Raw genomic sequence first — 10,660 nt, 5'->3', positions numbered from 1 at the left:
CTTTTGAATTTAGACAAGATAAATTATTATCAAGAGTCCCTTCCCACAGGCGTTTTCCAACTGAATCAGTTTTAAAACCCCAATACACATGGTGAGAATTAAAGTCACCAGCGCTTACTATGTCTTTACTGCAGGAAGCTAATACGGTGTCTAGAGAAAAGGTATGCTGCATTCCTGCTGGTAAATATAAATTAACTGAGGTAAAAGGGGAGCAGTCTGGGAGTGTAATGTCTAATGATAAAATTTTGGATTAAGTAGACATGCTTTGATGTGATATCGTGGCTTTGTGACTAAATTTAGTTGAAACCAAGAAAGCAACGCCACCACCTCTGGCAGGGCGATCCAAACGAAACAGTCGATAATTTTTTAGGGATTATTTTGACCGCTTGAAAGCCAGGTTTCTTGTAAGATAAATATTTCTGGGGAAAATTGAGAAGAAATATACGATAAATCTGTAGTAGCAGAAACAGTTGAACGACAATTCCACTGTAAGATTTTTAGAGAGCCTATGGAGAAGATAGAACAGTAGCGGAAACTACCTGATCCAAAATACTCTCTTTCAAAAAATTCTTCTTGGCTTGGAGAGGTTCTCTTTTTCACATTTTTGAGTTTTTGACTTAGAAGAAATTTTGTGGGGAGGAGATCTGGTACGTTTTAGACTTTTGAGTTCCATGTCTACATCCTGGTAGTCCTCATAATCTTCCGAGGGGTTCCGGTTCCATCTGTTCTACCTGAGTAGAAGGTCCTGTGCAAGGGAAGTCAGCTAACGGTTTGGGCGACAATGTTTGTTTTTGAGTTAGGTTTAGTACATTTGAAACCTGGGATGCATGAGCTTGGGCAGAGGCTGCGCCAATGAACAGCGCCAGCTCACTAGACAGCATTTGTGCTATGGACTTAAAACGAGTTGTTGCAAATCGTTCCAGAGCCTTTTCCGTAGCTTTCTCTACTGCCTCTGCCATGGCCCTGGATAAAGAAACGTCTATACTAGCGGTGTGACGAGCTGTTATGCCTGCGTAGCCCTGGGATCTTCCCTGAACCTCTGTAACTGCTTCCCTACGTGAGCATCGCCTGTGTTCCATCACTTCTAGGATTCTTAATTCTCGTTTCTTCGCAGAACAGTTCGAATAGTCTGCAGGGTGTGCTTCATTACATAAACAACATTTTTCTTCCTGAGACTTACATTCTGCACTGTCGTGATTCTCTCCACATAGGCGGCATCGAGTAACATACCTGCAGTCTTTTATGGTGTGTCCGTAGCGCCAACATTTCAAGCAGTGTAGTGGTGGTGGAGAAAGTGGCTCTACTCTGTATATAAGGGGCCATGCCTTGATTTCAGTTGGACGAACTGTTCTCGTGAACGTAACAATCACCGATTTCATAGGTGACTTCTTGTTCTCAATAATTCGGCTACACCGGTATACAGAAACAGCTCCAGCAACTGAAAACAAGTCTAGTACTTCTGTGGGGTCTAGGCTCACGTCCACCCCGCGAATTAAGCCTTTCGAGCATGCAAGGTGTGCTGGAATAAACGAGCTCACCGGATTCGATGCAAATTCCGAACAGTTGAGAAGGTCTCGAACGCACTCGTGGTTCGATGAACAGCAAAGAATACCACCGCGACCAAACTGACGGACCTCGGTGATCTTTTCGAACTAGGAGGTGGCCTTTCGAAGCTCTACCTGAATTGTTTTCGGATTCTTCATTTGTATTGATCCCCCACTTGTAGGCAAAAGAGCCACAGGGGCACTATTGATGCCAGTGCGTAAAAATGAGTCTATCGGCCACTCTCATGGAGGGATAGAAGCTAGCCAAGGGGAATGACATGCCCTTGACCGGGAGTAGAAAGAGACATCAGGTTAGTCTGACTCGCTCAAACTCGTGACACAGTAAACGGAAAGGTGAAGAAAAAAAAGCGATAGACAAGTCAAAAGAACAACCAAGACGTTAAACGATCAGTAGACTACCGCCGCCCGATACTTGACCACGCGAGACAGGGCCGAGCGAGAGAGCACACGGGTGATCCAAGCAACAGAAGTTCTGCTGCTGCCGTCGATCTAAAGAAAAGAGTTCTTAAAGTTGATTGTGCTATTCCATATATATGCCAAATCAGGCTATTAAGCTTCATCTACGCTGAACCACGAGCTCCAGCTTGCGGATCTGCCTCGCGTTGTCTCGGTGCGCAGGAGATTTTGACCGATTGAGGGAGTGAGTAAGAACTCTATTTAGGTCCTGAGGAGAAAGAATTCAAGCGGGGCCGTAGGACCAGCCAATCAATCCACCGGCTCCACCCAAGTCGGGGCCGGCACACAGAGTCTTTCGGCGACGGCCCGGGCCCTCTGGACAGCCTTGAGCTGAGTGATGAGCTCTGTGCTTCTGAGCGCTGAGTCCCAGGAGGACTGGTCAGCAAAGTCCGTGCCCGCGTTGGCAGGGCACAGTCAGAGCATGTGTTCAAAGTTGTTGTATTCGTGGCCGCAGTGTGGGCATTCAGTAGGAATGTCAGGATTGATCCTGCTTCGTGTTGTTGGTGGGATGCGTGTTCTAGTTTGCAACTGTCTGTAAGTGACGGCCTGTGCTTTTTTCAGCTTTGGGTGTGGAGGAGGAAAAATTCTTCGTTCTAACCTATGATTTGAACTGATTTCGTGGTATGACATGAGCGGGTCTTTGTTGTCTAGGTTCCTCCAGGCTGGGTTGAAGCGAGGGGGCGGACCGAAGATGCGGAATGGGAGTTCTCGCGCCAGTTGGTGTGCCCGCTCGTTCGTATTACCGTCGGGAGGTTCGGAAATGTTTCTCTTGTGGGCCGGGAATCGTGTGATGTTTGGGGACGTGAGGTTGATTCCTCCCGTTTCTTCGAAGAAGATTTTGTTGACAACCGTAGCTGCTTTCCAAGATACGAGGGCCACCGAGAAGGTTCTGATGGCTGTTCTTGAGTCCGAGTAAATGGCGGAGGCTCCTCTGCAGGTTCGAAGATCCACCTCGATGGCCATTTATCCTGCTTCGTGAGTGAAGTTGGTTACTACCATGACTGCGTTGACGAGCGAGCCATGGGCGTCCACCACGGAGACTAAGTAGGCGCCTCGATTCCAATATCTGGCCGCGTCAACGAAGAGGACTTGCGTTTCGTTACGTTTGCCTTGGCTCTCGCTTTTTTCCGCCCTTCGTTGTAGGTCGGGTGTATGTTTCTTGGAATTGGATCAACGGTTATTGCCCTCTTGCCGCTTGTGCATTGTTGCGACTTCTCTGGCATGAAGAACGGCTGTATGTCTGCCTCTAGTAAGATCTCGATGCCCGCCCTTGTGAGTAAGAGCTGACTAATTTGGGCGTTTCGCTGTGCCTCAAAGAGTTCGGTTGCCGTGTTGTGTAGCCACAGTTGGAAGAGTCGTTCCGTGCTAGTGTTCCTAGGAAGGCTTAGGAACTTTTTCAATCCTCTTCTGATTAGTGTGTCGATTTTGTTCAGTTCCGTCTTCTTCCAGTTGAAGAAGGGGGCGGCGTAGGTTACGTGGCTGATGAGGAAGGCGTGAAATGCTTTCATGAGGTTGTCCTCTTTCAGTCCGTCCGTTGTGCTGGCGACCCGTGATATGACCCTGGCGAAGTTGAGGGTGCTCTTTTCGATACGTTTTATTGCCTCCACGTTGTCATTGCTGTAAACCCCAATGACCACGACAAGACCTTGATTGTGTTACACCTGGGGATGTTTTCTTCGTCCCTGGTGTGTAGGTGAACGGGCAGGGAGCTAAGGGGTTGTCTCTGCCTCTGGCCTTGTTTGCACAGGAGGAGCTCTGATTTGCTGGGATCCAGCTTCAGTCCCGTGTTTGTAAGTAAAGCTTGCGTAGTGTCCAGCGTTTGCTGTAGGTTCTGCTCCAGAGAGCCTAGCGGGCCGCTTGTGGACCAAATGGTGATGTCGTCCGCGGAAATCACGTGCCCTACCCCCAGAACTTTCGAGAGTTTGTAGGAGAGATCGTGCATTGCGTTGTTGAAAAGAAGCGGCGAAAGCACTGACCCTTGCGGGGTGCCGATGTTGCATAGCCTGTGCTTTCTGTTTCTGATTTGTCCGATGTTTATGGGGCCGTTCGGTTACCCAAAAACGATCTTATAAAGTTGAGGAAATTTACACCGACAACTAAAGTGGAGATTTCGTTGAGGATGTGTTCGTGCCTTACCGTGTCGAAGGCCTTGGTTAGGTCGAGCGCCAGGATGCCTTTTACATCCCTGAATTTGTTGTCTATGACGGCGATCCTCATGAGTAGCATGGCGTGTTGCGTGGATAGTGATTTTATAAAGCCTATGAGATTGTGGCGGAATAGGCCGTTTTCGTCAATGTGCTCTCCAATGCTATTGTGGATGGCATGTTCCGCGACCTTCCCGAGGCACGGCGTAAGGGAGATGGGTCTCAGATTCTCTGCGGGGAGCGGTTTTCCGGGTTTGGGGATGAGAACTACATTGGCAGTTCGCCATTCGTCCGGCACCCGGCCTTCAGCCCATACCTCGTGAATTTTGCTCGTGATAAATTGTATGGCTTTGTCATCTATATTTCTGAGTAGTTTGATTGTGAGGCCATGTGGGCCAGGGGCCGAGCGTGCGTTTAGGTCGTGAAGGGCGTGCGCAATCTCCGAGGCTTCGAAAGGACGATCCAGCGAGATTTTAGGTGTCCCCTTGTTCTGGCGTGTCAGGTTGTCCCACGGCACAGATTTACGCTCTACCGGCAGGTAGATGTCTGCCAGGGAGTTAGCAAAGTCCCGCCGACTCGTGCCTTTTTTTCGTGTGAAGATGAACGAGCCTTTCGATTGTTTGTCGGGCATTATTACTCTTGGTCGGTTTGTTGCTGTCGGCAAATAGGTTCTTGAGAATGCTCCACTTGCTGCCCCTTCTCGTTTGACCGCCCGCCTCATTACGCACTTCGTCCCATTGCTGCGCACTCAACTTGTAGATGTAGATGTAGTAGATGTAGATCCTTGTTAACTTTCTGGGAAGCAAATCGGTCTTCTTCCTCAGGAAGGCGACATGCGCACATGAAGTCAGTTTCAAGTGGCCGCAACGACATACATTTTTTGTAAAAAAAAGAAAAATATAAGGCACTAGTGTTTTTTAATGTTGCTAAATTTCTATTTGCGGTTGCGCATATAACATATTTTAAAGATGTTCCGTTATGGTTTTACTTGTTTTGTTTTTTTTAGAATGAAACTGGCATTAGTGCACGTTGTCAGTTGTGAATTTCAGTCAGGTAGATCGCGGAAAACATAGTTTTGCAAAATGCGCTACTCGTGTACCGTGAATAGCGCATAAGTTGATTGTGCAATTTTATATATATATATATATATATATATATATATGCCAAATTACGATCTATTTAATGTCTCGGCTGTTAACCTTCATCTACGCTGAACCGCTAGCTCCAGCCTGCGGATCTGCCTCGCGTTGTCTCGATGCGCAAGAGATCTTGACCGATCGCCACAGGCAGGCGACAAGGCGTGTCGAGGTGAGATTTAGGAGGAATGGTGTAGGTGGTTCTTGTGTCACTTCTGGTAAGACCTCTAAAGCAGCGTATCAAACTCTAACTCAACCGGAAACGGAAAACCTAAAAAAAAAAACATCGGGTATAGTCTGTTTCAAGGGTGCAGCCGCAGGGGGTATGTGAAACGTCTTGTGCTTGCTGCAGATGATGTAGGAGCACTATATGTAGAAGTGACGTAACCAATTGCACTAGTTATATTTATTCACGCCCTTGAAGTCTTACATGCATAACTTATATTGCAGCTTGTGGCAGTCTTACGGCCTAATTTTGGAATCGTGCACGCTCCCTATTTGTAGTGGGTCCACCGTTGTCTCAGGTGGTGGGCGCGAAAAAGGCATCCAGGTCTGTCTTGTTGCCCACGACATTTCTAGACCCTACGTGTCGATCGCTTGCCGAGCTAGAGTGAAATTTCTGAAAAAATTTGCCTACTTGTACGCCTTATAACACATCGACAGGGGAGCAACGAAAAAAACACCTTATGAGCACAGATTTGAGTTTGAAGGAGTGCACTTACTATGTCTTAGTGAGCTCTCTCACATGCGACCATTCCCGCTCGGATTGACAAACGTACAGGCGAGCTGTGCCTCTCTCAACGTCGAGCGAGAGGCTAAATTTAGCTCCGATTGGATTATGCGTGGGGCGGCGTCACTGAGTAGAGCCTTTATTCCTCTAAATAACGATAGCAACATGAGGTGCCTGAGTAGTATGTTTGCAAAGATATAAGCGATAATTGTATATCATTATAATGGTATAAAGCAGTACAATGGTATACATGTCGTTTTAGTATGCGGCCTCCTCTGACCGATTTGAAAATGTTTCACGTATAGATATTATTTTTGCACGAACCGGATATGAACCGAAACGTCACCATTTCTTTTACAAAACCGAATGAAAAAAAATAATAATTTTCGGTTCACGTGGGCCACCTTCTCTGGAGCTTTGCATTCATGCATTGCCTCCTCTTGTGGTTCAATAGCATATATGCTACCTCTTCATGAACGCAAACGACTTTCCCGTAATTTTAAAAGTGACAACACCGGTATTACGGTTTTCAACGTGTCGTTTCGAAAGGCAGGCTTGCGTAATACACTCATGAATGCTTGAAATTGATGATCGTCAATAGTTCTTCGTTAGGACCCCTTCCTCGTAGGACGATCGCTATTCATTATGCTGGTATGTAAACTGAAGTAAGTGCGATAGAAGAGACGCATTGCTTCTGAGGGCCTGCTTCCACTACGCGATTTTTAACGCGGGCATTTCTACGCCTACTATTGCATGTAGGTGAAAATGTTTATACTAAACAGGTTAGATATCCCTTCTTGGTATGTGGTGACCGTCTGGGAAGGAAGGGGTAAGGGAATGCTAACAATGGCACAGACAGCGCTGGCTCACTCACTCACTTGGTCACTCACTCACTCACTCGACACTGTCGCTAAGCTCCGCGGAAATATTATGCTCGTGCCGTTCTTCCGGCCGCACGTAGTTGGTATAGTTGCAAATGAAATATGCACATCCAACACCACTGCTGGAGTATATTTGAAGCGAAGCTTTGAAGAGAGAGACAGATGATAATTTAATGAGGAAGCGCGGAGAGGTCCTCTAGCATGCTACTCTTCTCTACGGAGGGAACGGGAAGAGGAGAAAAGATATATAAGGAGTGATGGTGAGGATAGGGTGCGACTGCATACGCTTTCTTGTACGAATGACCCATTTACGGCCTTGACTATAAGCCGGCGTAAACTAAAATGCTGGGAAAGCCTTGACTGATGGCTCGTTTGGTTGAGGATAAAAAAACGTACTTATTGTAGGCTGGCTCGAAGGCCTATTATGTGGAATAGGAAGGAGAAATATGTCCGGTGGGCCCAACAACATTTTTTAGGTGCGACGTAGCTTATGCGCTCGGGCTGTCGGCGTCTCCTGTCGTAATCGTCGTCGTCGTAGTCAAGGTAAGCACGCGGCTCGTGCTCGCGCTCGGCACGCGCTTGTGCCACTGCTCCCGCGTTCGTCGTCATCGTCTTCCACAGCTGGCTGCGTTGAAGCGAGTGGTTCGTGCTCGCACTCGTGCCACTGCTCCCGCGTTCGTCATCGTCGTCGTCTTCCACAGCTCGCTGCATAGCCGCTCATCAATTCAGCGTAGAATTTCACTTCTCTTCTGTCGTCATAACGGGGATGCCGCGTTTACGGGGTTATGAGCCATTGCTTAAGGCAGTATGAGCTTATTAGCGGTGCATCATCGCGTGCTTCACAGTGGGGCTGCATTTCGCTCAATGGGTCATTCGAGCACAGAATTTTTTTGTTGTAATTTCTAAACATAACATTACGATAGAAAAAAACTTTTTCACTTCAACGTTAAAAAAGGTCACGAGAACTGACTAGCCCGGATAACTCTGTCGGTAGCGCGTTAGGCTTTTAACGGTCCAGGTCTCGAGCCCTTGACCCGCCGTGGTTGCTTAGTGGCTATGGTGTTGGGCTGCTGAGCATGAGGTCGCGGGATCCAATCCCGGCGACGGCGGCAGCATTTCAATAGTCGCGAAATGCGATAACACCCGTGTACTTAAATTTGGGTGCACATTAGAGAGACCCAGGTGGGCCAAATTTCCGGAGTCCCCCACTACAGCGGGCCTCATAATCAGATCGTGGTTTTGGTACGTAAAACCTCATATTTTTTTTCGAGCCCCTGTTCGGGTGGCTGGTTTTTTGAACTTTTCTTTATTTTTTTCGTCAAAGCACTTCATAATCTGTAAGCAGACTGGTTCAAGTGTATGAACCGGAACCAGACTGGCTACCTCAGTTAGAAGCACTGATGTACATGCCACAGTTTCGATTGTTTCTCTTCGCAGCCCTTGATGGGCTGGAATGACTGTACAATGTATTTCTATGTGAGTTGAATAAAGGCAATAAAGACAGACTCCAGCAGCACGGATAGCTCAGTCGGTAGAGCGTTAGGCTTCTAACCTAACGGTCCAGGTTTCGAGCCCCTGTTCGGGCTCCTGCTTTTTTGTTCTTTTCTTTTTTTTGTCAAGGCACTTCATGATCTGCAAGCAAAATGATTCAAGCGTATAAACTGCAAGAACCAGACTGGCTACCTCGGTTAGAAGCGCTGATGTATACGTGAGCAAAAGTATACGGACCAGGGGTTGCGCGAAAAAGCCGATTTTTTCCTCTGCCTATGAACGCAACTTGAAATTGAGGTCTGCAATCCAAACTTGACACTGCGAACTTTTCAGTGTAATCAACAATGCCAGTTTAGGCTTGTTAATTACGAAGAAATTCCCATTTTTCGGCTACCCTGTGGTCAGTATACTTTTGCTCATAGGTGTACATGCACAGTTTTGATTGTTTCTTTTCTCAGCGCTTGCTGGGCTGGAATGATTGCGCAATGTATTTCTCTGTGAATTGAATAAAGGCAAGAAAGAAAGAACCGAGTAGCCAGGACAGGGATTCTACTTCCGGCCACCGAGCGTGACGGACGTGTGATGACGGGCTCCGTAGGAGTGGCTTCAGCGCCCATGTCTGGCCGCGGTAACAGGGCTACTGAGCAGGAAAGTATGTAAGTACTATTATAAGCAATGTGAAAGGGAATACAGGAACGCGTAGAAAACACCCTCAGACCCAGCTATGGGTGATACGCAGCGGCAGCCGTCGGAAACAAAGTAGAAAGGGGGACGCTGTTCTAAGTTCTAACAACTGTTCGCATTCCCGCCGTGCGTCTGGAAAGTGCAGAACTTCGCATCGCCAGCAGACAGTGATAACACTGTTTGTTATTGCGTCACTGACAACTGGGTGCGTCGATTCAAATAAAGAATCGGTTTGAAATACAAGGCAATACAGTTACCCAAAAGGGTGACTAGATGAAGGTGATCTGTCTCTACCTCGAAGCTTAGGCCGCAAAGGAACTGGTCGTACCGTGAAATGGCCCAAGTCACCGCGAGGCTTTCCTTTTCTGTTTGACTATAACGTGCTTCCGTCGTAGTAAGCGCCCTTGAAGCATACGCTACAGCCCGTCGAGTACCTTCAGGCTGGTCCTGTAGCAGTACAGCTCCCAGACCGTAGGAGCTGGCATCCGCGGATACTACAGTGTGGTAGCAAGGATCGTATTTTGCCATGCACGTGTCGGAGCTCAACAGCAACTTGAGGCGTGAGAAGGCTTTTTCTTGACTGGGACCCCAAGTCCAGGTGCTGTTCTTGTTTAGGAGGGAACGAATGGGCTCCATAACGTCGGATAGGTGAGGTATAAACCGTGCGACGTGATTGGTCATTCCCAGTAATCGTCGTACTCCGCTGACGTCGGTCGGTGGCGGCAGATCCCTGACAGCCTTCACCTTGTCCGGGTCTGGCGAGATCCCGTCTGCCCCAATCACTACTCCAAGGAACTTGATCGAGCTGACCCGAAACGCCCACTTCTTTTCGTTCCCTCCTCCTCAAGGCGAGCAAGGACTGCAGCCAGGCGGTCGTCGTGCTCTTGACGGTTTTTCCCAAAGATTAGAATGTCATCAATCAGGTTCACAACCCCAGGCAAGCGCTCAAGAACCCTCGACATTAACTGCTGGAAATACTCTGGTGCCGTGGCAATACCAAAAGGGAGTCTCTTGTAACAGTAGCGGCCGAACGGCGTTATAAATGTCGCGAGTTCCTGGCTGTCGGCTCTCAGCTTCACCTGATGGAAACTAGACCGCGCATCCAACTTGGAGAATACTCGCGCTCCACCCAACTGGCCGAGGATCTGTTCCACCGTCGGCAAGATAAAGCGCTCCCTTTTGATGACTTCGTTCAGCTTCGTCAGATCGACGCAGATTCTGTAGCCGCCCGATGATTTGGGCACGACTACAAGCCCAAAGCACCACTCAGTTGGCGTCTCTACCTTCCTTATGACGTCCTGCGACTCCAGGTCATCCAGATCTTTCTTGACAACGTCGTATAAAGGAATTGGAATCCTCCTTGGGGCGCTCAAGGAAAATGGACGAGCGCCAGGTTTAATGCGAATGCGATATTCGGCTTGCCGAGATTTTCCCAATCCTTGGAAAATCTTGGCTGTGGGGGAATGAACGCACTCGGCAGAATCCAGGAAGTGAACAACACCAAGGGCTTCAATTGCAGGGAGCCCAAGCAGGTGAGTGCGCCGACGTTCAACCACATACAAGGTCTGCACTG

At 48.1% G+C, this 10,660-nt stretch overlaps 1 non-coding gene across 1 annotated transcript; it reads left to right on the top strand.

Moving 5' to 3' along the window:
* Window positions 1-8,425: 8,425 nt before the first annotated feature.
* Trnar-ucu (transfer RNA arginine (anticodon UCU)) lies at window positions 8,426-8,498 on the top strand. Its single transcript has one exon. It is a non-coding gene; the product is annotated as a tRNA-Arg (tRNA).
* The last annotated feature ends 2,162 nt before the right edge of the window (window positions 8,499-10,660 follow it).

The sequence above is a fragment of the Dermacentor silvarum genome, chromosome 1 (assembly GCF_013339745.2).
Source record: "Dermacentor silvarum isolate Dsil-2018 chromosome 1, BIME_Dsil_1.4, whole genome shotgun sequence".
Taxonomy (NCBI): domain Eukaryota; kingdom Metazoa; phylum Arthropoda; class Arachnida; order Ixodida; family Ixodidae; genus Dermacentor; species Dermacentor silvarum.
Note: the sequence above shows the minus strand (reverse complement) of the source record. Positions and strands in the feature narration are given on the sequence as shown.